Source organism: Sinocyclocheilus rhinocerous, unplaced genomic scaffold, assembly GCF_001515625.1.
Source record: "Sinocyclocheilus rhinocerous isolate Xijiao unplaced genomic scaffold, SAMN03320098_v1.1 scaffold738, whole genome shotgun sequence".
Taxonomy (NCBI): domain Eukaryota; kingdom Metazoa; phylum Chordata; class Actinopteri; order Cypriniformes; family Cyprinidae; genus Sinocyclocheilus; species Sinocyclocheilus rhinocerous.
Window position 1 is genome coordinate 282963 of NW_015633949.1, and position 22615 is coordinate 305577.

General features: G+C 38.3%; 1 protein-coding gene across 2 annotated transcripts in view; it reads right to left on the minus strand.

Annotated features, from left to right (window-relative positions):
• LOC107744777 (aryl-hydrocarbon-interacting protein-like 1) overlaps positions 1-9992 on the minus strand; it is a 33765-nt gene extending 23773 nt beyond the window's left edge. Inside the window, exons 1-2 of one of the 2 annotated variants that reach the window (XM_016558587.1) lie at positions 9113-9992; positions 8054-8139 (exon numbers count right to left, since the gene is read on the minus strand). The gene's annotated coding sequence lies outside the window, so the exon portion shown is untranslated. The remainder of the gene's footprint in view (positions 1-8053; positions 8140-9112) is intronic. The other variant, XM_016558588.1, reaches the window with a different exon arrangement.
• Between the last annotated feature and the right edge of the window lie 12623 nt (positions 9993-22615).

The following is a 22615-nucleotide window of genomic DNA, read 5'->3' on the forward strand; positions in this document are numbered from 1 at the left end:
AGTGCACACACACAGCAGTGAACACACACACACACCGTGAACACACACCCGGAGCAGTGGGCAGCCATTTATGCTGCGGCGCCCGGGGAGCAGTTGGGGGTTCGGTGTCTTGCTCAAGGGCACCTCAGTCGTGGTATTGAAGGTGGGAGAGAGCGCTGTACATTCACTCCCCCACCTACAATCCCTGCCGGTACGAGACTCAAACCCGCAACCTTTGGGTTACGAGTCCGACTCTCTAACCATTAGGCCACGACTTCCCCTTCACTGTGTAGGGATCATATCGATCGGGACACAGTTCATGCATGTAGCTCACTTCTAACAAGCTGGCGCGAGGACTGGATTAACCACTGGGCTACATCATGTGTCATTCACCGGTGAGAAAACTTTAAAAGTACTACAATACCAGAAAGGAAGATCGGGTTGTTGATGTTTGTCTGCCATTCTCGCTCTGTCTGCACAGCGTGCGTGAACGCGCTGAAGACATACTCTGTCTGCGTGAACCGGGTGCGCAGAGGTATGCAAATACATACGTTGACAGACAGGTAGGAAAGCCAATTAAAACGCTCGCACCGAGCGTTTTGATTGGACAAACATTTCTTGATCCTACGCCTTCCACAGAATATATAAATACAGACAAATACATTTAGACAACTTAACTTAATGATTGCTATCGGGATGTGAAGAGCCTTTCAACCAGCATAACAAAAAATGTTTCTGAAGACAATCACCTATTGCACCTTTAATCAATAGCCAACAGATGGCTCAAGATGGGAGGTTAGGTGGTGGCAAAAAACACAGTTATACCTCCATTTCTAGTGCTCCTTACTGCACCCAAACTGTTGCATCAGCTGTCTAGCGACGGCATCCAAGACTGACAGCTTGCTCACATCACCAGGAGACACTGAACAGCTAGAACAGCAGGTTAAAGACAAAGGTGCACTTCAATCCAGCTGGCAAAGATGGTGGTATAGGGTCAAATGGGCTTGCCCAACATCTGGAAGACAGTGGGAATAGGTCACAAGTCAGATTTTTCAAAGCAAGCACTATTAACACCCTCTGTCTAAACAGATACACGTTCACCTACGTGATTTAGCCATTAGTCGTTACATTCTTCAACGCCCACATAAATTGTTACCAAAATCAATGCATTAGTCATTCCCTTCAGCTTCCAGATGAATAATCAGGAAGTGACCAAATGGGCTGGGTGAAGAAGGGGGGATCTTTAATTAAAGTGAAATCCCGCATTTATCTGAACAGAAGCAGTGCAAGGTCATTTCTGAGTCAAGATAATGATTATTAAGGGAAACCGGCTTTGAAAGGTGCAAGCTCGCCATTCATCAGAGACGAGGCCAATGGTGGAGATGTTACATTCCTGTCATGCTTGTCCCGTCAAGCAGGGGCTCTCACAGGGAGTACAGTAGAGAAAATGAGAGGAGAGAGAGAGAACCACACCCAGCGGTTGAAAGTCTCTCGTCTTTCTGCTACGGTGAACTACCAAATTTTGCTACAAGTTTGATTGCAACATATAATTGTTGTTAATAGTGTTCAAAGTCTGTTTGATTACGTCTTTAATTGATTTTTCCGTATATTTCTTCCATATGTACATTTACTGACATAGTCACCACTGATAAGCTACTACTAAATATATTGTAGAAACATATATTGTACAGCTGCTTAGCAATGATCTGTATTGTGAAAAGCGCTATACAAATAAACTTGAATTGAATTGAATACTGTGAAAAATGCGAGGTTGGAACCATAAACTGGCAGAATGCAGTAAGAATATCTGGAAGGAAACAGCTAAATCCCTGAGGGATATGAGAATCCATTTTAGTTATGAAATGCCACATGACACAGCATGCAAGCAGATCATCTGCATGTGGGGGAAAAAATGGCCGTTTCTTTACAACCGGAAGTCAGTGGCTGCAGAACTTTTGAAACAAATGCCTCCACAAACACAAACCACATTTTAACAGATCCAAGTCTGCCATGTGAAGCCACTTCTCGAGAGTTTCTGAAAGAGAGGACTCCAGAGTTTCCATCTGGTCCTAATGTCTGAGTGTCCAAAGCTGTTATGATGTGACTTTAGGGCAGATGCCTGAGCTCATCCCATTCCATCCCGTCCACTCCATTACACATTCTCCTCCATGTCACGCAGGTCTTGTGCATTATTCACCAGCCTTTACATATGCACAGAATGGAATGACCACTTTCGGCTCCATCCTTAATCGTGCGTCGTTTTGCCTACATCAAGCCCTTTGAAGAGGCCAGGCAATCACCGTTCCAACAGTGATGCTTCAAATGCTGAGGCGGCTCCAGTAATTCTGCCATGAATCACGGCATGAGTCAACCGGCGGGCAGGCAACAGTGAGAAATGGAGAAGTGCAGACATTGATAAATGGATGCCATTCACTAATGCACAGATGAAAAGACTAAAACAACCGGCAGATACCAGGAAGGGGAAGAGATCAGAATGAACCTTTATAGAGGAAAATGCACCTGTACCCAAAGGGCTTTCCAATGACGTTCATTTGTTTGTGAAGTCAACAAGGTAAACAGGAAGACTTACCAAGCGCTCGTCCGGGACAGAGACGTCACGCATATATCCTGTTCCTCCTCTCAGCTCCCAGACTTTGTCTTGGTGCAAGCGTGCTCGCCCTGCCAACCCAAAATTGATGAAGTGAGCACGGAAGTGCTTGTGCGTAAAGGGCAAGACACAAAAAAAGTCTATATATAGTTCATGAACACAAATCTTCACGTCACGGCCAAGTCATGGCCACAGAAAGTCTAAAGCGCTCAAGGAAGGTAATCTTAGCCTTAATCTGAAATGTCTAGCCAAAGCCTGATCTTATGCAGGAAGACCAGGAGAAAGCACCCGAAGAACCCCAAAGGAAAAGGGCTGTGGCACATTTAAGTGTGCATTTGCATCCCAGCAGCCCCACCCTGCCACTGCTTCCCTAGAATTAAAGGGGTCATATGATGCTGCTAAAAAGAACATTATTTTGTGTATTTGGTGTAATGAAATGTGTTTATGCGGTTTAAAGTTAAAAAAACACATTATTTTCCACATACTGTACATTATTGTTTCTCCTCTATGCCCCGCCTTTTTGAAACGCGTCGATTTTTACAAAACTTTAGGTAGGTGTGGCTAACTCTTAACTTTTATAAAGAATATCTCTTTGGATTTGAGACTTTAGTCTTTGCAACTTTACAGATCTTCTTTATGCACCAAGAGCTTGTAACACTCTAAAGAGAAAGGAAAAAATGAAATCGCATCATATGACCCCTTTAAGATGACGGTTGTGCAAGGACTCAGAAAGATCTGCCTGCTATTCGTGCCTCTGACATCCAAGACGTACTGCTCTAAACCGCTTCCTCCAGACACTTGACAAACAGAAAAACATGCAGGCAAAACAGTTTGATATAAAAGAGGAAATTCCAGCTGGGTTATACAATGGAAATGACTGTGGGGCAACGCAGAAGCGGCGAAGCCATTTCAGGAATTCATGTAATCTCCTGCTAATATCAGGACTGAGGGGTGGGGTTTCTGTAAATCTCGAACAAGAGATCCTGAAGCCCACATGTAGCCAGAGGAAGTGGTCAGAGCCTTTAGGAGTGCGATGAACATCCCACACATATTCACACTGCTGTTAGAAAGGGGGTCACAACTTGCTGGCATGAATGGAGCATACTTATACAACACTAAAATAACAGACACATGCATATGTGAACTGCAATGACTGCCACATACTGCAGGGTACTGCCTTGAGAAAAATAGGGAAGTTTAGAACTTGGAGGTAATTGTGCTTTCTTTAGCTCGTTCCTCTGAAATGCAGATTGCAGCACCAAAGAATGCAGAACATCTGGCCAAGATTAAAAACTAGGCTTCAGCTTCTTCTCGTTATTTTGTGAAACACAGCTTGTGGCACAGCCAAATACCCATTTAAACCCTGTTCTGTGAACCTGATGAATTAGGTTCAGTAAAAAAATAAAAAATAAATAAAATAAAATAAAATAAAGGGGGAGTGAGTGAGATCTGGCATATCATTGCTTAAGGAGCTCTACAGCCCTGCTGCTTGTACGCGTGTGTGCATGAGTACATAGCTTTAGCAAGTCCAGGCCTCCTCCCTGCTCCTCTCCGATGTGGTTACACTGGACTACATTCTACAGAAGAACATTCTGTATTAGCAGCACATGCAAAAGGAAGCTGATGGCAGCTGGTAAACCATGAATAAGCAGTAACTCAAATGAAGCTTCTTTCATAATGTTGGTTTTTGTAATGACAAAGCATTGCCTATTCTCACCCCACCCCACCCGCAGAACTCTGAATCAATGTTAGCAGCGATCAGAGCGGCAGCTGCCTCTCCCAGCACAGCAAAGGAAGCAAAAGCTTTGATTTGACTCAAATTATGCTTTTAATACTGTGCCATGGGTAAATCAGACTGAATGGGAATGTCTCCGTTCAAATTCATGTAAAATAATGAAAAATTTACACCAAGATGATTCCACAACACGGCGAATGACTCAGCCAAAATTACTTACTGACTGAGTGCAACTGATATGGCGAGAGTATGTAGTACTGCGATTGAAAATTACACAAAGCTACATAGATATGCACCTGTACCCAAAGGGCTTTCCAATGACGTTCGTTTGTTAATGAAGTCAACGAGGTAAACAGGAAGACTTACCAAGGGCTCGTCTGGGACACAGGCGTCACGCATATATCCTGCTCCTCCATTCAAATTTCTCCATTTTACCATTCAAAAGTTTGGGGTTAGTAAGATTTTTTTTTTATGTTTATGAAAGACGCCTCTTATGCTCACCAAGGCTACACACAGTTGATCAAACATATTATTGAAATATTACAATTTTAATAATATATTTTAAAATGTAATTAATTCCTGTGATGGTAAAGCTGAATTTTCAGCAGTAAGAATTCCAATCTTTAGTGTCACATGGACCTTCAGAAATCAATCTAATAGTCTGATTTGGTCTCAAGAAACACTTCTTATTATCAATGTTGAAAACAGTTGCTTAATATTTTTGTGCAAACCGTAATACAATTTTTTCAGGATTCTTTGATGAACAGAAAATTTAAAAGAAAAGCATTTATTTTGTAACATTATGAATGTCTTCACTGTCAATTTAATGCATCTTTGCTGAATAGAAGTCTTAATTTCTTTAAAAAAAAAAAAATTTTTTTTAAATCTTACTGACTCCAAACATCTGAACTGTATTTACATAATGTTTTATATTTCAGTTAGATAGCTAAAATATACAGATATGAAATCGACAGTCCATCTAGCACTTACCTAAGGACTAATTATTTCCTTAGGAAACACTGATGGAATTATACTCAACAGGTTCATTCCTGCAGCTTGCCCTCCCGCCCTCTCTCTCTGTCTCTCACCCTTTCCATTGCACTTTCTGCAGTTCTTTCCGTTGGTCAAGTCTCTGTGCCGTGCATTCTTGGGATGCCTGGTACATATGGTATAAATTCCATTCGGTCTGCAGAGGTCCTCCATGCTGTCTGAGATACGCCGCGCTGGACTGACTCCACCCTCCCACAGAGCTGGGCCAGCTCACACTCTGTACTGCTGAGGTGAACTAGCTTGACTGCCTTAAAAGAGAGAAAGAGACAGAGAAATAGTCCACAAGTGAAGTCAACAGGTTTTAAACAAACCCGTTTTTCTCTGTATAGAATGAATGAGCTCGTTATTTAGAGTTTGGGTCATCGTATGTGTGCGCCACCTTGTATGTCGAGGACAGAAATTCAATGAAGAACAATAGCACAAAACCCCAAACTGGGTCACTTACATGGCGGCGAAGAGCACAAAGCCTGTAGCCCATTTAATCAAAGGGAGATTATACAGGTCCCTCAGGGTAGACAGCAGAAGCAAACTCACTCTAGAAGTCTACAAGTCTCTGACAGTGCCGAATCATCCCCTCGCTAAGGCAGCGAAAAGGTATTGCTAGGAATCTAACTGCGTAACGTTACTGGGGATGAAAGTGTGGACAGAAGCTCTGCAGGCTCACTTCCTGAAACCTCGTTGCACAAACCCGCCTGTGCGTCCAGCATTTGGTCCCACAGGACTGTGGGGCTGCACAGACGGGAAGCTCCGCTGTCCTTGAGACAACAGCAGACCTTCTTCTGAGATCCTCCCCTCCCACACTCAAGACAACTACAGCCACCTGCCAAACAGGCAAATCACTGTCACAGCCGAGCTTCATCTGCAAAAAAAACCCACTCACAGTCTGTGCGGCACGATACTGCACCAATTACGGAGGCAACAGTGGAATGTATGCCAAGATTCCAGAAAAAAACCCTTAAAAACTCTCAAACCTCCACAAATGAGAGTGTAAAAAAAAAATCTAAATGTCAAAGAGGCCTGCAGAACAGTGAAAATGTGTAACGCTAAGGGTGTGGTTCCAAAACTCTCCATGATATGACATTTCTCCATGCTATGGTTTTTTCTCCACACAGATCTATTCATGAAACTCCATGAGGGCCCAACGTTAAAGAGGAAGCAAAAATATGAACTTAGAAAAGTGGACAGAAGAAGCATTTGAACGGCAGATACCTTGAATAGCAATCAAACATCCTCCTTAGTGATTTCTCCATTTAGTGCACAGACTGACAAGGGAGTTTCAAACTCCTCGGTTATAATTCGGTATCTTTCCAGCAACGCTTGGACGAAGAATAAACTCATTTAGCAGCAAACACAAGTGCAAGGCCAGACAATGGGTTCGCAAAACAAATATTTTCCGGCAAAAAAGGCTCCCGCACTCCCACCTTTAGCTCCACAGACACTTGAATCAGGAAATAAGAGTTGATCTTACTGAATTCATTGCATTGAAAAGATTGCAAGAAAATTAGACCTGTACACATTGATCTGAGATGTCCAACCGTTCTACGGATGGTGATTATCCTGGGTAGGATAACAAATGTTCCTTTTTTTCCACAAACTGCACTGTGCTGCTTCTTTAATGAGCTACTTCAGTCTGAACTTGCTTATTTAAAAGTGTATACAAATGACATGTACGTCATTTTACAGCCCTTCATTTATTCAGACATATTGAATTTATTCAGGGTAGATGCCATTTAATTTTTCACAAATGAAAACAAGGCTGCAAGGAAAAAAATTATAGGCTATATTGTTTTAAGGTCATACATCAAGTTCATAACACATTTTTTCAGACACATTTGTTCTAGAGACAAACAAAGTTGCATCAGCTGAATGATCGAGACTGAGCTACACAACAACACATTAAACGGACCTCCTTATAGCCTCGTTTCATTTCAGGAAATATTAAATATGGCATCTACCCTAAATAAGGTACATAGACAGAACAACTTACCACTTAAACTTCTGGAATTTAAATAGAAACATTAATTCTGAATACAGTTATTCATAAAACACAGATTTATAAAAAATAGAAAAACAAGAGAGCAAAACTCCTTTTCTTAAATGTAGTTTCAGTGCATTTAAACAAATGTATTAAAAACCTGACACAAATATGCATATCATATTCAGTCATGTGAAAAAAATTTTGCTAGTCTCAGTAAATCAATAAGATTTCATAATCAGCTCTAAGTTCATAAGCAACATCAAGCAAGGAAATAATGTTCTTAAACTAACATTAAAAAGCCAGATTTCTTTAAAATAATAATAATAATAATAATAAATCTTTAAATCAGGTAATCATGTGGTGTAGATTAAAAATGACTAAAAGGAAAACCTGTTTTTAACATGTCATAACCTCACTCATTAGATTAATTCTGCTAAGGTTGGTAGGTAACGATATGGTACGTCATGATTTAAAATGTTGTATTTTACTTAAAACAATTAGCAACGAACCCCATTAAATCAGTTGCATAAACATTAGTTAAGGATGTTTGTCAACACTTGATTGCTTAATCCCATCCACTAATTCAAGATATAATTTATAATAAAATTGTAAAAGCTGAAAAGATGATTTGATATCAGTTCTGACACATCACTCTCACCACCGGTAAAAGTCACCTCTGTAACAGTCATATTTCATAACTTACCTTCAGCAGTCGGACGCCATTCAGACGTAAGAAGAAATCCACAATGCCATACTGTTGAAACGGAGGTCTCCACTCCAGATGTTAGGCTGTGTGTGAAAAGGGAAAAGTAAGATAAAGCAGACACACAGACAAAAAGTAAACAAGTAACCTAAAGGGAAAAAGAGGACAAAACTCGTATATACAGTATCGCACCGTACAGGGTGGGGTCTTGAGGAATTTGCCATGCTCTCGCCTCACAGGAATCAGAGACGATGTATAGCCTACGCGTTGTGTCATGGCCAACTCCATGTTTTATACACTACTATCCAGCTACCCAAACTAATATTTTGATCTTCGCCATCTCTCGCAGGCTATAGCAGAATCTCCTGTTGCTCCTGTTATTCATCTTTTAAACAGACGTAGACTAAAAACTCCGTGTTTTAGGCTTTATCTTAAACTCAAAAAAAAAATGAAAAATCTGTCCTTTAATAACACTCACATTTTTACAAACCTGTATGACTTTCTATCCTCTGTAAAAAATAAATAAATAAATAAAATAAAATAAAATAAAATAAAAACGAGAAAATGTGAGGCGGAATATGAGGGTTAGCCTCCATTCACTTTGATTGCATTCTTTCTATATTCAATTAAAGTGAATGGGGACTACGGCTGTCCTGCGTAATATCTCTTTTTATGCGGGTCATACAAGTTTAAAACATCATGAAGGTGAGTAAATAATGACTAAATATTCATTTGATGTTAATTATCCTTTCAAAGCCTATTCCTTGCCCTCTTAAGAAAGCTGAAAATGAGCATAAATATAACGCAACTATGAAAAACAAGCAAAGTAAACAAAAATCACGAAGGAAATACGTCAGGCGATGAGTTTAATGTAACGAAAGCAGTATAACGTCCCGTGTTACATCAGTTGTCCGTGTTAATAGGCTACAGTGTTCATTCTCAGCGCTTCAGTCTGACGGACTTAAATAGCGTCAAATCGATATCGGTGCAATATTGAGTTTTTCGACAAACACCATTAAGCGAAAACTTCTGAATGAGGAATGTCCAACACCTACTTACTTCACTGGTAGAATTCTTGATTTCTCTCGTCGACCGATTCGTATGTCACGCTGGAAAGCGGTTCGACTCCCAGATATCACATAAAACTGGCGTAACATCCTTTATTTTCGCAATGGGGTTTTTTCCCCCCTCATTCTGCCTACAGACTGTCTACTAGCGTACGGCTCACGCCCTGTACGGCTCAACTCTGAACCGAGCGCTCTCGCGATCTCTTCCAATGGAATGTAACAGATTCCATTCGTTCTGAAGTGGGTTCACGCACTTCCGAAAAGTTAGAACGAATGTCGAACGATTGGCCTCCGTTGTGTAACCGAACGCTTCCTGGATTTAAATATCCCCCCGGTGACACGCGTATCAAATCCTCGCGAAAACCGTTAAAACCCTCATGATTCAGTTCAGGCACAGTTCTGGCGCACAAGGCAGCGCACATACGACATTTAAAAGCTCATTGGGAACTCAAGTTCGATTCTGACCTGGGTCATGCCCCGATCCCATTTCCAGTAGCCTATCTCTCACCCACTTTAATGTCTCACTCTGACTGTAAATAAAGGCTAAACGTCGAAGAATCAAATATAAACTCTGCTACAATTTAAGTAATTCGTCCTTTAGCTGAAAGCCACACCTTAACCTCAAATCACTCCTGACATCAAAGAGCTAAAGCGCGACTCAGCTAAAATATCTAATCCTAACCTACTCAAGACAACTCAACAGTGTTACAGAAATCACTAACAATATAATTACTCCACTTAAACACGACACCATTAGTCTTACGTCCTAAATTTCACAATCTAGCCCACATATCGCTGCGTCCTGAGTCTCCGCTTCAACTCCCCTCATACCGGCTTCTCCTCCCGATCAGCTGGCAGCGCAGTGACGCCAAGAGCAACAGCTGACCAATCAAACCCTAACGTCAAAGACCAGAAGTAACTCCCACTTATGGCCGATCATGAATGTCAGGCCTGCACACCAATGCCATGCTCTGACTCAGACGGGTGTTAAGCACACTGTCCAATGACGCGATCTCTCTCCGACTGGCGTTTCACGGCTCTTCTAATGAGCAAATGACTGAGCACCTCTGTAAGCAGGACTGGATAACTGTTTTCAGACTCCTATTAAATCTTACTTCACTTTGATACAATTCAGACTCGTGCGTAATGTCTTTAAAATTTCCACAGACATTGTTTTACTCTTGTTTTTTAGACATAACTCAAGCTGTGAGCAAATGCTTTTTAATAGGTCCATATTCATGTCCACATTATTTTTTTGTCTTGTTAAAGCCACACTCAGTCTTTACTCATTAATAGGGTTTTACTAAAAGAAATGAATAAACCTATGTTTAAAAAGATGTTAACTCACATAAGATGAAAATTTATATTATAAAAGCTGTTTTAGTTTACATGGAGGGTCTGCTTCTGGTGGCCGCCATGTTGAGGTCACATGACTACCGAATATCCCCTTTATTTCTTTATTTGTGGAATTATTTAACATGGCACGATGCCAATTTCTACAATGGTATTAAAGTAGAATAAATAGAATGAATCAGAATGAATTCAAGATGACAACACTGACAACAGTAGTCGGGTGAAAAACTCAGTAAGGAAAAATGCTGCATTTCATTTGTGATGATGACAAAATGATTCCTGAGGTTTCTGGTGAAATTTAAAGCAGACTGCCATTTATGCTATTGCTCATTTTGTGGACGGAAACCTTAATTGGTGGTTTGCTGAATCTAGAGGGATTTTTGAACAAAAATGCAAATTCCTGCCTCTGATGGAGAGAAAACCATAGAAAAATACAGGCTTTTACAATCAGAATTTTAGACCTTGCCGTCCTTTGTTTTTGGCTACAAAAATAGGATAATGGAGGAGAAATAAGCAACATTGTGTTGTATGGAATTCAGGAGGAGGATAATTATAATTATTATTTAGTGTTATTGTAGACATGGGTTTCAGAAACTCAAAAACGTCATCAATAACTTCACTGTATCCTCAGTAAATAATCACAGCAAGTAAACTTAAATGCTTGCTTGTGTGTAACCAAAAAAATTTTTGTTTCCTCATGTGCAGTAACTCAAGAATTTAAATGCCATTCCATTCATAATTCTTGTACTGCAAAGTCAGATCAAAAAAGTACTAATAAGTGCATGCATTTTATCATATACATCATAACTGAGGGCTTGAGAGGGTCTTTTCCCGCATGACTAAATTCCAACTGTCACTGTTATAAGGGCAGTGCCTCATTTTATTCCACATTCCCACACCACAAAGGCTGATGATACACGGGGCAACTTTTTGAGCAATGTTGTCGGGCAACTTTGGGCAATGTTGCCGTCAACAGGCAACCAGGTGAGACACAGGGCCCACGACCAATCTAAAGTATCCAGATAGAAATTTGTTACCCATCCTCAATGGGAAAGTGCCCAAGCAGCATTGCTCAAAAAAAGTTGCCTGGCAAAATTGCTCAAAACGTTAATCAGTATCAAGTACCATCAGCCTAACTCTGAGATCAAGTCCAGCAACTCATTTTACATAAATTAATTTGAGAAATTAATATACATTATCAACAATTATTAACTGAACACCGTAAGCTATAATTTTAGAGGTTACCTAGTAGAGTTGTAGTAAAAGAAGGAAATACTTAGTGAAGTTAATGCGTTCAGATCTGATTGGAGACTCTTTGGTCAGATATTGTGTTGGAGATGGTGACATAAACACATTGGCAAAGTAGTTTCCTGTCCTGTTCCCACATGGTTAACATTTCCTGAAAATCTATTGATTATTTATATAAACAAAGTGTTAGCAGCTTTGGGAAAAAGGCCATTACACCTAGTCACAATATTCCAAATTTAAATGTCATACAAATGTGCTTTATCTCAGGTGCTATCTGTGAGACATTCTACATCCTGTTACTTAAGGGACTGCAGACATTAAGTATATCTGGTGTATGTCCTGGAGGGCACTTTCTCTCCCTCATCCTGATTAGGTCAAATACATTAATGAGAGCTCTGGCCCACTGTCTGGACATGTTCCTATCTATTAGACATCACAGTGTTATGGGACGTAAAACAAACCTCTTCAATTTACTTATTAAATGCCACTCAGTTTGTCCCCATGTGACAACATAAACACAATTTGGGAACATGTTATGTTACTTTTATGGTTAATATTGCGTTAATATACCTGGTGCACAGAACCGGTCTCTCCTAGAACACATTAATCCAGCCCTTAAATGGATTGCAGGAATCTATCGGCCCACTCCCAGGCAAGTGCCTTCCTGCATGAGTACAGCGATACACTTCCATGATGAGAACATATTATGTAAATGATCTCCTCCTGAAGAGGATCCTGTTTCATCCTTTCTTAATATATAATATCAATTTATAAAACAAAATTTAATAATAGAAATGTGGCATTACTTTTCCCATGAAAATTTCTTGTCTATGGTAATTGTAACAGTAACAATAATTTAAAAATAAATAAATAAATAAAAAATAGCTTTTAATAGTAATAGTATTCATCAATATGCTAACATATTATTGTTATACTTTTTATTTATATATAAAAAAACATTTTATTAAAATGTACTTAAAAACTATATGTCACTGTTAAAAAGCACTAACCAAAAACATTCAGTCATTATTGTTATAGTTTTGATTTCATTTTATTTATTTATTTCAATGTTAAAACATGATCATTTTTAAAATTGTAATTTTATTCACCGAAGTTGCATTAAAGGGGGAAAAAACTACAGTACCGGTAAATGCATTTCAAATGTTACAAAAAAAAAACTTTTTTTCCAAATATTGTATTCTTTAAACTTTCATCAGCAAATTCTCAACTTGCAGGCATGCCAGTTTTGCAGACGTTGTGCATTCTAGTAGTCAGTTTGTGAAAATATGCAGGTGACATTTTATCACATGTTTGCTGTAGCACTTTGAGCACCTTGCACTGTAGCACCATATGATCCAGCAGTTCCCACCAACACATCAAATTTGCATTTATCCATCCATAATACTCGTCTAATCAACTGCCATTCAATATTTAAAGTATGTTCTTGTTTATTTAAACCTTTTATAAGTATTTGTCAGCGTCAGGCTTTTTCTTTGTAACTCACCCTAGAGAAGATTTATAATTTGTAATGTTTAATTTCATATAATGTTTTACTTATCAAGATACCCCAACTTTTGACAGGCCCCACCCTGTTACTGTGAAACAGCACCCAGTAGAATCAGAGTAAAGCCACTGTAACTTTAAGAGCTGCCTTTTGCAAAAGAGAACTGATTAGTGGTCCTGGCAGCCAACCACACAAGCGGCTGAGCGAAGACTCAAGCCAATGAGAAGGCCTGCTGGGCGGAGGTTACAAAACCAGCCTGAACCCAATGACTCAGCACAGGCAAGTGCGTGCAAGATGACACTTAACAGCAATTTAAAGAGCCAGTGCTCACCATGCAAAAGTAGGTGAGGGTAAAATACGCACTCTTGAATCACAGCAGCTGTTCCCCTCCCTGCGAGCAGGACTGTGAACGTTGTTCAAAGTGACACGGCTGAACACAACTGTCAGTTTTTGGCCATTTTCTGAAAGGACCACACCTACACACTCATGATAGACGCAGCATGACTCAGCACAGGCCATCATGTCACATAACCGCACATGACTGCAATGACAGTCATGATGAATGCTGGCTAAACAAAAATAATGGTTTGTGATAGAGCTGCACAAAGGCAGGAACCTGAACACAACAACTGTCTGCTGCTCAGCGAAATGTAAATCTCTTGTTTGTTTCACGTCACCATAAATATTCAAACAATCACAGAACAGGCAAAAGACAAAGCTCTTTCATTTTCAGATGAGTGAATATGTGGGGATCTGAGCCACATCCTGAATGTTGTTCTAAACTGAATAGTTGCAACAGCCAGAAAGGCAATACCTCAGTGACAAGGCACTAGCTATATTTACATCATGTGCTGTTAACCTCAGAGTACATACTTCTCAAGCTGACGGCAGGAGTTCTAGAACAGACAGGTAGGGCTGGACTTTACAGGTTCCTGATCTCACAGGATGTGATGAGAAGTGCTTTTTGTTAGTTGTTTGAATGATACACACATTGAGATTAAACAAGCTCATATTAATTTACAGTGTAAAAACAAAATATGTCATGAGCATATTAATTTAATATCAAAACATGAAAAGCGGGACCAATTGTGATCAGCATTTAGAGCAAACACGCATTGCATTATCATGTTTTTCCACCCTTTTACATGCTAAAACAATATTTACAGGAAATCTTTTTAACAACAGGGAACTCAGAGTGAAAATACTTCGGAATGGGAGGTGTGATGAATCACCAACACATTTTAAAATGATAGTTTTAGTATGTGAGCTTATGATCAAGACACGGCTAAAGAAATTAACAGTGTGACCTGATTTTAATTCAACTGAATTGTTCAGCATTCTGTCAGGCTCCCTTACCATGAAACACAGCAAGACCTATAGCACAGCGCATGGTCAGAACTACACACAGGACAGAAAATATTAAGAGGAATGCTGAACCACAGTATTCAAGGGCAAACTGTATTAGTCCCTATAGTTCACAGAAAACCAAAACGAGGGGGTTTGATATGCTACTTACAGAAAAATGAATCATTATCCAAAAGCATTATGTAAGCAGCGTTAAGTCCATTATTGTCTCATGATTTTATATATATATATATATATATATGGTATATTCCAGTCATCATATGTATAAATTTCATTTTTAATCTATTTTTGAATAAATTATTAGATAAAGAATGAGCATCATGTCATTGACCCTAGTATTTTATTATTCCTCGCATCTTTATGGTTTTATGTTACTACAAAGGTTGCAGGCTCATACTAAATATGACGTGATTCAGAGTCGTTACTGGCAGTTTTTTAGGGTAGAGGTTGCTAGTGTTTCACATTGTTTGACCCCTTAAACATGTTGTCTGCCGTTCTGTTTACCGTACAGTACTGTACAGGTGTTTTATCATCACATTTGCCCTACTTATGCTCTACTGACCATGCCTGGTGGACTCTGGTCCTGTACATGTGAACTGGCCTGTCCAGCAATGAAAGTTTGATAGGAATTTATCTCCCTTTCCAAAAGCAAGGCCAAGGCCAAGGCCTACATACAGATATGATTAGCCTTGTTCATGCAACGGAACACACTCTCCTTGACAAGCTGAGTTTCAAAACAGCCAAACTCCGTTTGAAAGCAGTTTTGAGTTAGCAAACGTAAATGCTCCCAAACCTCTCGCCTTGATTTCTTTATCAGGGAATGTTCAAGCTTAATGTTCACTAATCAAGACAACCCAGACAACAAAGGAATGTAACCAATACAAAATCTGACAACACGCCGTGGAAACCTAGGTGTTGAACTTGACGTGCCATGCCAGGCGAAGTTAAAGTGCGCCACTGCATCACTAGTCCACCGAGTTTAGCGATTGATCTATCCTGAATAAAATTTTACAGCATACACGAATGTGTTTCGAAATTAGAGTCCAGCTCCGAAATGCTAAGATCATTTTATAACTTGGAGTTGTTGCATCACTGCAATGCTGGCAATTAGTGAACCAGCACAGTGTTTTTGAGAGTACCATGGAATCAACAGCAGGTTATGTAATGGCCCTGATGGCTGGAGGTGCGATATGAGTTAGTTAAGCATGTGACAGTGATTTGGGTGTGATTGACCCACATTCACTTCCCAGCGCCCACTAGGTCACCCATGTCATGCTGTGCACAATATAGAGTTTTTTTCTTTTGAATTCCAAAAATTCTGTCCTTAATAATCATTGTTATTTAATATGAGCAAACAAAAATCCCTTACGACTGACTCTTAGATCCTAGGTGACCTTGGAAACGTGTCACAAGCGATTGTGTCAACCGACAACACTGTTTGTTGTGCGCGTATATTCAAGCCTATATTCAAGTAAGGCTTCTCTCCCAGAAGGGTAAAGAGCTCAGCCTGTCCCTAATGCACACGAGCACCTGTCTAAAAAAGCAGCCGTCCTCCCACCTCACCTGCCAATCTTACAGTCTGACACAGATCCAGCAGTTCGCCCAGCTGATTTTCCACAAATAGAGCCCGGTGTTCCAACTATAGCACAGTGCTCAGCTCAGCACTGCACATTTACATAACCTGGCAGGCTGGGAAGGAAGTGCCACATCGCCAAGCGGTGACACTGCACCGCCCCACCGTACCTCACCCCGAAAACAGCAAAGACACCTGAGAATTCCCATGTGCCCCGTCGGCCTCGTGACAGAGCGGCTCTCATTCATATCCAGGGCAAACCTTTTAATCTTCATAGCAGTAACCTGTAATATCTGCTGCATTGCACCTCTGTTGTTAAGTGTGGGGTGTGAGACACCTCTTCCTGGATGCTGTGGGAATTTTCCATTTGTGGAGGAATGTGAATAATTTGTCACAGAGATGCTGATTTGCAGGTCTCATTTGAATTGTCGTCTGAGCGTCACATCCTGTTCTTTCCATTGTTGTCAAGCGTGACATATTTGCTGAGTCACATCATGTGAGTTTGTTGAAACACATTATATAGACTGGTTTAATCTGTAACACTGTGGTCAGGACTGGAGAATAGACCTCAAGGAATGTCATTTGGACTTGTTTAGTTCAGATATCAGCACATGTCCTTTCAAAGATGAATGTAGAATTTTACATGAACACATATGGCCCTGCAAATAAAGACTGTAGGGAATATAGGAATGAAAAGCACTTGTGTTTGTATGAATGGAACTAATTTTATGAAAGAAAAGGCTCAGGTTTTTTCATCAAAAGTGTTTCATGAAAAGTTTAAGTCACACCCATATGGACATGAGTGGAAATACTGTTTATATACAGTGTAGATAAAGGGATCCACTAATGCTTGTGTGTTCTTGTAAGCAGTGTGTGAATTATACAGTGGGTCAAAAGTCAATTTTCCATTGGTTATTTTTAGAGAGCAATCTGATGAGGTTCATTTCTACAGAGGACTAGGAGATCCACAAATAAAATGAAATAATTACTTATTAGCGTATTGATTCAAAAATAAAAATGAACATAAGAAATTACTTTCAATAAGTAACTTACTTAAATAGGCATGTTTACAACTCTTTAAAAATCATTTAATGTATTCTTATGTTCATTTTTATTTTTGAATCAATACGCTAATAAGAAATTACTTTCAATAAGTAACTTACTTAAATAGGCATGTTTACAACTCTTTAAAAATCATTTAATGTATTATTTAATGTAAAACTTTAAGCGGTTAAAGTTTTATTAACTAAACTTTTTTTTTTACTTTATTATTTTAAATAATTCATTTTAAATAGGTTGTCACCTTTATTTATATAGTTGTCAAAGCAACTTCAAATAGACATATTTAATTTTAAATAATTAAAACATTAAATGTATAATGTTTATTTATATGTATATTTAATTTTCTATTTGTAAAGTGATTTATTAATCCAAGATTTTATTTTGTTACAATAACTACATTTTTAAACATTAATTAAATCAACATTTTTGAATGTTTTGTTTGTCAATTTATGTATTTAGATTTTTATTTCTGAATTAATACATAGATCATTGATTCCTTGATTTTATTTAAGTGGCACTAATACTCCATACATCTCAGGAAACCCACATTTCTTTTGGCATATCTAGCACAGCTAGTTACGCTTCAGCTTTCCTAAAGATTTTTTTAACTTCCTATGGATGGGTTTAAGCCTCAACTCTCTATAACTCATATCATGTTTGACCTTGCAGTTGCCCTCTTCTTTTAAAGTACATTATAGGCTAATATAACATGCTATAATAAACAAACAAACAAATAAATAAATAATTGCAAGGGCATCTTCTAACCTCTGTGCCAAAAGCGGCGCTTTTTTCTGGAGGATTATTCATAAGATATGAGAGAGACAGGAATGGGGCTGTGAGACATCCGGCCAAGGCCATTTCATGTGGAGGTAATGAAACACAGCATCTAATAAGCTGGGGGACAAGTGCTGTATTTTTCCAGGTCTAATGTCCCAATGGCCATGCGAGTGAGGGGCCCGCCCACTTCATCGCTTTGTTATGAGTAAGAGAAGCGGAAAGGTGCTGCCCTACGGACAGAGGACACAGATGTCTGATGTATCCAAGGTACCCGGCCACCCTCCCCCATATCCTCTACAGCCAGAGGCTGCCATCCCAAGGACGGGAGCCAGGAGCTGCACAGTCCCTGCATGTTTCCAAAAAATCAGACAGATTAATTACGGAGCCAGGCATGTGAGTGCTTCAGGTCCGCATCTAAAAAGAGGACAGCGCTATAATTGGCAGTGTGCATTAACACAGTGCAATACCTTCCATTCAAAAGCATGACTTACACTCACTGACTCACTGATAATGTACAAAAGTAATGCAAATTATGCTGCTTATTACTCTGCTACTAGTCACATAAATAAAGAGGTGAACATAAAACATTGATTTGAGATTAGAGATTCATTATGTAACTTTTTTGAAGAAAGTTTGTTGTCACAACGAATGAGAAAAAATTACCATGTATCACTCAAAATGCCAAACTTCCGGAGAATCACTGGTTATTTATTTGATTATTTGTTCACCCAGCAAGCAAAACTATGTTCTAAGAACGTTTTGCTAACATTCCCTTTATTTCTGAATGTTAACATTTAAACCATTCAGTAATTAAAAGTGGGTTTTTTTCTTGGTTATGTAAACATTTTGCAAATACTGCAGAAATAGTGCTTCTGAAGTTCTCTGAACATTCCAAAACAAATACTAACGTTGAAAAAACATTGAATGAATATCCAACTAAAACGTTTCAGTAAAAAATGAACGATTCCATGAATGATGTATAAATAATGTTCTTGTGCTAACATTTTGAGAACATTATTAAAGACCAGATAACTTAGTAACATTTAGAAAAGGATAGACAAACGCCCAACTAAAACATTTCAGGAAATAACGTTCCATTTAACAATGTATAACTTTTTTGAGAATGTTATTAAAGATCAGATAACTTTGCATTAATGCGGAACATGGTGTGTGGATGTGGCCTTTCTTACATCACCCAATGACGGGTCAATATTGCCCACTGATGACCCACTAATGATGTGCATCCCTACCGCGCTGCTAATTCACCCTTGTAATGCATACACTGTACTGCTGTTGGAGAACTTCGGTGAACTATAACAATACGTTCTGTGAAACCCCATTCTTTTATGCACACCAGGACAAAAGCATTGTATGAATTTCGAAGCGGAATTATTTAGGCTACATGTGTCATGTTTCAGCTTAAAAATAGGTGCTAAATATAAACTTGCTTTCCGTGCCAAAACGAGTGAGCTCTGCGTCATGGTAAATGTCACTCATGCCTGCACTGCTTTTCCATAGTCTCGGGCTGTTTCCCATACTGCCATCTGCTGCTGGAACACACTTGTGAAGCAGTGTGCATGAGTACGCATGGAACATCAAGATCTTCAGACATTACAAAATGACAAAAAAAAGTTGTTATAGGATAAGCCTGTAGGATTATAATGCATATGAATTGTGGATAAAGCTGCAAACAGCACTGGAAAAATAATGTCATAAAAAATCTCATTCACTTATCACTTTAAGATAACTTCATCTGATTTGTTGATTACCTCAAAAATACTGCTAGTTAATTTATTGTCATATTTGTTGTTGTTAACTAAAACCATTAAAAAAAATTGAAATAAATCAGAAATAAAATATAAAACTTAAAAATGTTTAATGTTGCCTTGGCAACTATCTGAAATAATTTAAGTGAAATAAATTTCAAACTAAATAGAAATATTAAAAACCTATAAAAATGACAAAACAATTACTAAAATTACTGAACTTAAACTATAATTACAATTAAAACTGAAAAAAAGTATATAATAAGTAAAAAAAATTGAAATAAATCAGAAATAAAATATAAAACTTAAAAATTTTAAATGTTGCCTTGGCAACTATCTGAAATAATTTAAGTGAAATAAATTTCAAACTAAATAGAAATATTAAAAACCTATAAAAATGACAAAACAATTACTAAAATTACTGAACTTAAACTATAATTACAATTAAAACTGAAAAAAAGTATATAATAAGTATAAGTAAAGTATTATATAAAAGTATATAAATAATATTAAAATAACACTGTGACGCACACTATATGGCCAAAGGTATTTAGATAATTCACTGTAACTAACAGGTCTCAGCTTCCCACATTACTACCAAGCGCATAAAATCAAGTGTACAGCCATACAATCTTTTTAGACCAAAAATTATAGTACCAAACACTTTCAGAAAAACATGCAAAAATTTTGACTTTAACTTGTCACTGGGGCAGGACCCTCACAATTAAAGGGAGTAAGGTACTACTATTGTACCTCATAAAAACATTTTTTTTCCTTTTCTGTTCTAACATGATAATGCCCCTGTGCACAACGAGAGGTCCATAAACAGTCAGATATGGATATTATTCATAATTTCTGTGACAAAATATGGACAGGACTGGGAAAAATCCAGTTGTAATAGTTTAAGAACCTACTAATGAACGAAATGATCAAAATATATAGTGGTTACTGCCATGTTTTCAACTATTTCCCTCTAGATGGCACCATAAGGCAGTTCTGTGAAGATGCTTGAATTTATCAATGCATGAGTAATTGTCGAGAGCAGCAACAGATATTGACTTTTACTTTAGAAACCATTCTTGTTATATCTATAATAAAAGTTGCTTGATACTAGATATAACGAAATATTCAAACTGAATTTGACTACTGTTGAAGTTGACTGTTCGGATTGTGGTGTCACCGGTAGACAAGGCAAGCAATCAAGTCATATTAGGCGCTAATGTTATAACCTTAACGATTATTAAAACTGATTTAGGCATAGATAATCGATTTTACAAACAAATGTTTGGGAACACAAAAGGGCAATTTAAAAGAAATTAAATTATAGTGCTAAATCTAAAAGAGCATTTTTTTGGTCTCCAGGACATCACAAGGGAAATGAAGATACACTACTGTTAAAAGGTTTGGGTTCAGTAAGGTTAAGAAATTAATACTTTTATTCAGCAGTGACAGTAAAGCCTTTTATGATTTCTATTTCAAATAACTGCTGTTCTTTTGATCTTTCTATTCAACAAACAATCCTGGGACACATGTATCATGGTTTCCACAAAAGTATGAAGCAGCACAGCTATTTTCAACAATGATTATAATAGGAAATGTTTCTTGAGCATATTAGAATGGTTTCTGAAGGATCATGTAACACTTAAGGTTGGAGTAATGGCTGCTGAAAATTCCGCTTTGCCATCACAGGAATAAATTACATTTTAAATATATTAAAATAGAAACCAGTTATTTTAGATGGTAATATTTCACATTACAGTTTTTACTGTATTTTGCAGAATAGATGCAGACAAATGCTGAATATTAAGAAATGTTTTTCCAGGATGATACTGACTGGAATATTGACATGATCTTGTATATAGGTTTATTATGAAGAGTAAAGCCAGAGGAAGAGACCATTTCAAACGGGCTATAGCTTGCCGTAGTGCTGCCCGTCAGTGTGAGCTGGAGTCTGCAGAGACTCTTCTATTCATACCTCCTCTCTCTGAGCTCAGGCTTCAGGCTGATGCTATATTTGGGGCTGCCCAGTAAAAGTGTGATCATGCATCCAATGAACTGTGTGATCAGATAGCGTGGAGCTTTGTGACTACAGTAAATGCATATGCTAACAAATGCTTCAGTTTTGCAGTTTTTTTTAATAAGTCTGCTCTCAGGAACAGTTGTGGGAGTAAATGAAACCCCATTTCTGTTTCATGCAGTCCGTTGCATAACCTATAATTCTGACGCCCCGTTTACTAACAAAACCTGACTCGCATACATGAGTCAAAACCCTTTAATTAAAGCTCCCGTGTTCACAGATAATTTAACACACAAACAATGGGCTTTGACACCAAAAAGACATTGAACATTTTTGAGATGGAGATAGAAAAGGCAGAAAAGAAAAACAGGGGGAAAAATAAATGAGTGTTGGAGCTCCACCCATGTCAATGGGAGACCAGCTTTCACTGAAACCTCAGAATGACGTCATGTGAAACCCCAGGAGTGCTGACTGACTCTTTACTCTGAATCCACAGGCTCCTTCTCTTATGGCCGAGACGAGTCTAAATAAACTAGCAATCTCTGAGAAAAACCGTATTGCACAGAGAAAATTACAGAATGTCACTTTTCATTATCGTATGCAGAGAAATGTACTAAAGCAGATGGGGCAAAATAATACTAAAAGGAGAGGCCACTATGTAGCCACTAACTGTTTTCTTCTCTAAATTTTGGAATTAAATATACTGAAACATTCATGGGGTGCAGAACAAGCATTTGGACCAATCTCTTTGAGAAAGACAAACAAAACTTTAAGGCTAATGTATAAACTGTCATTGAATGAGTCAAAAAAAAGAAATATTATATATATAT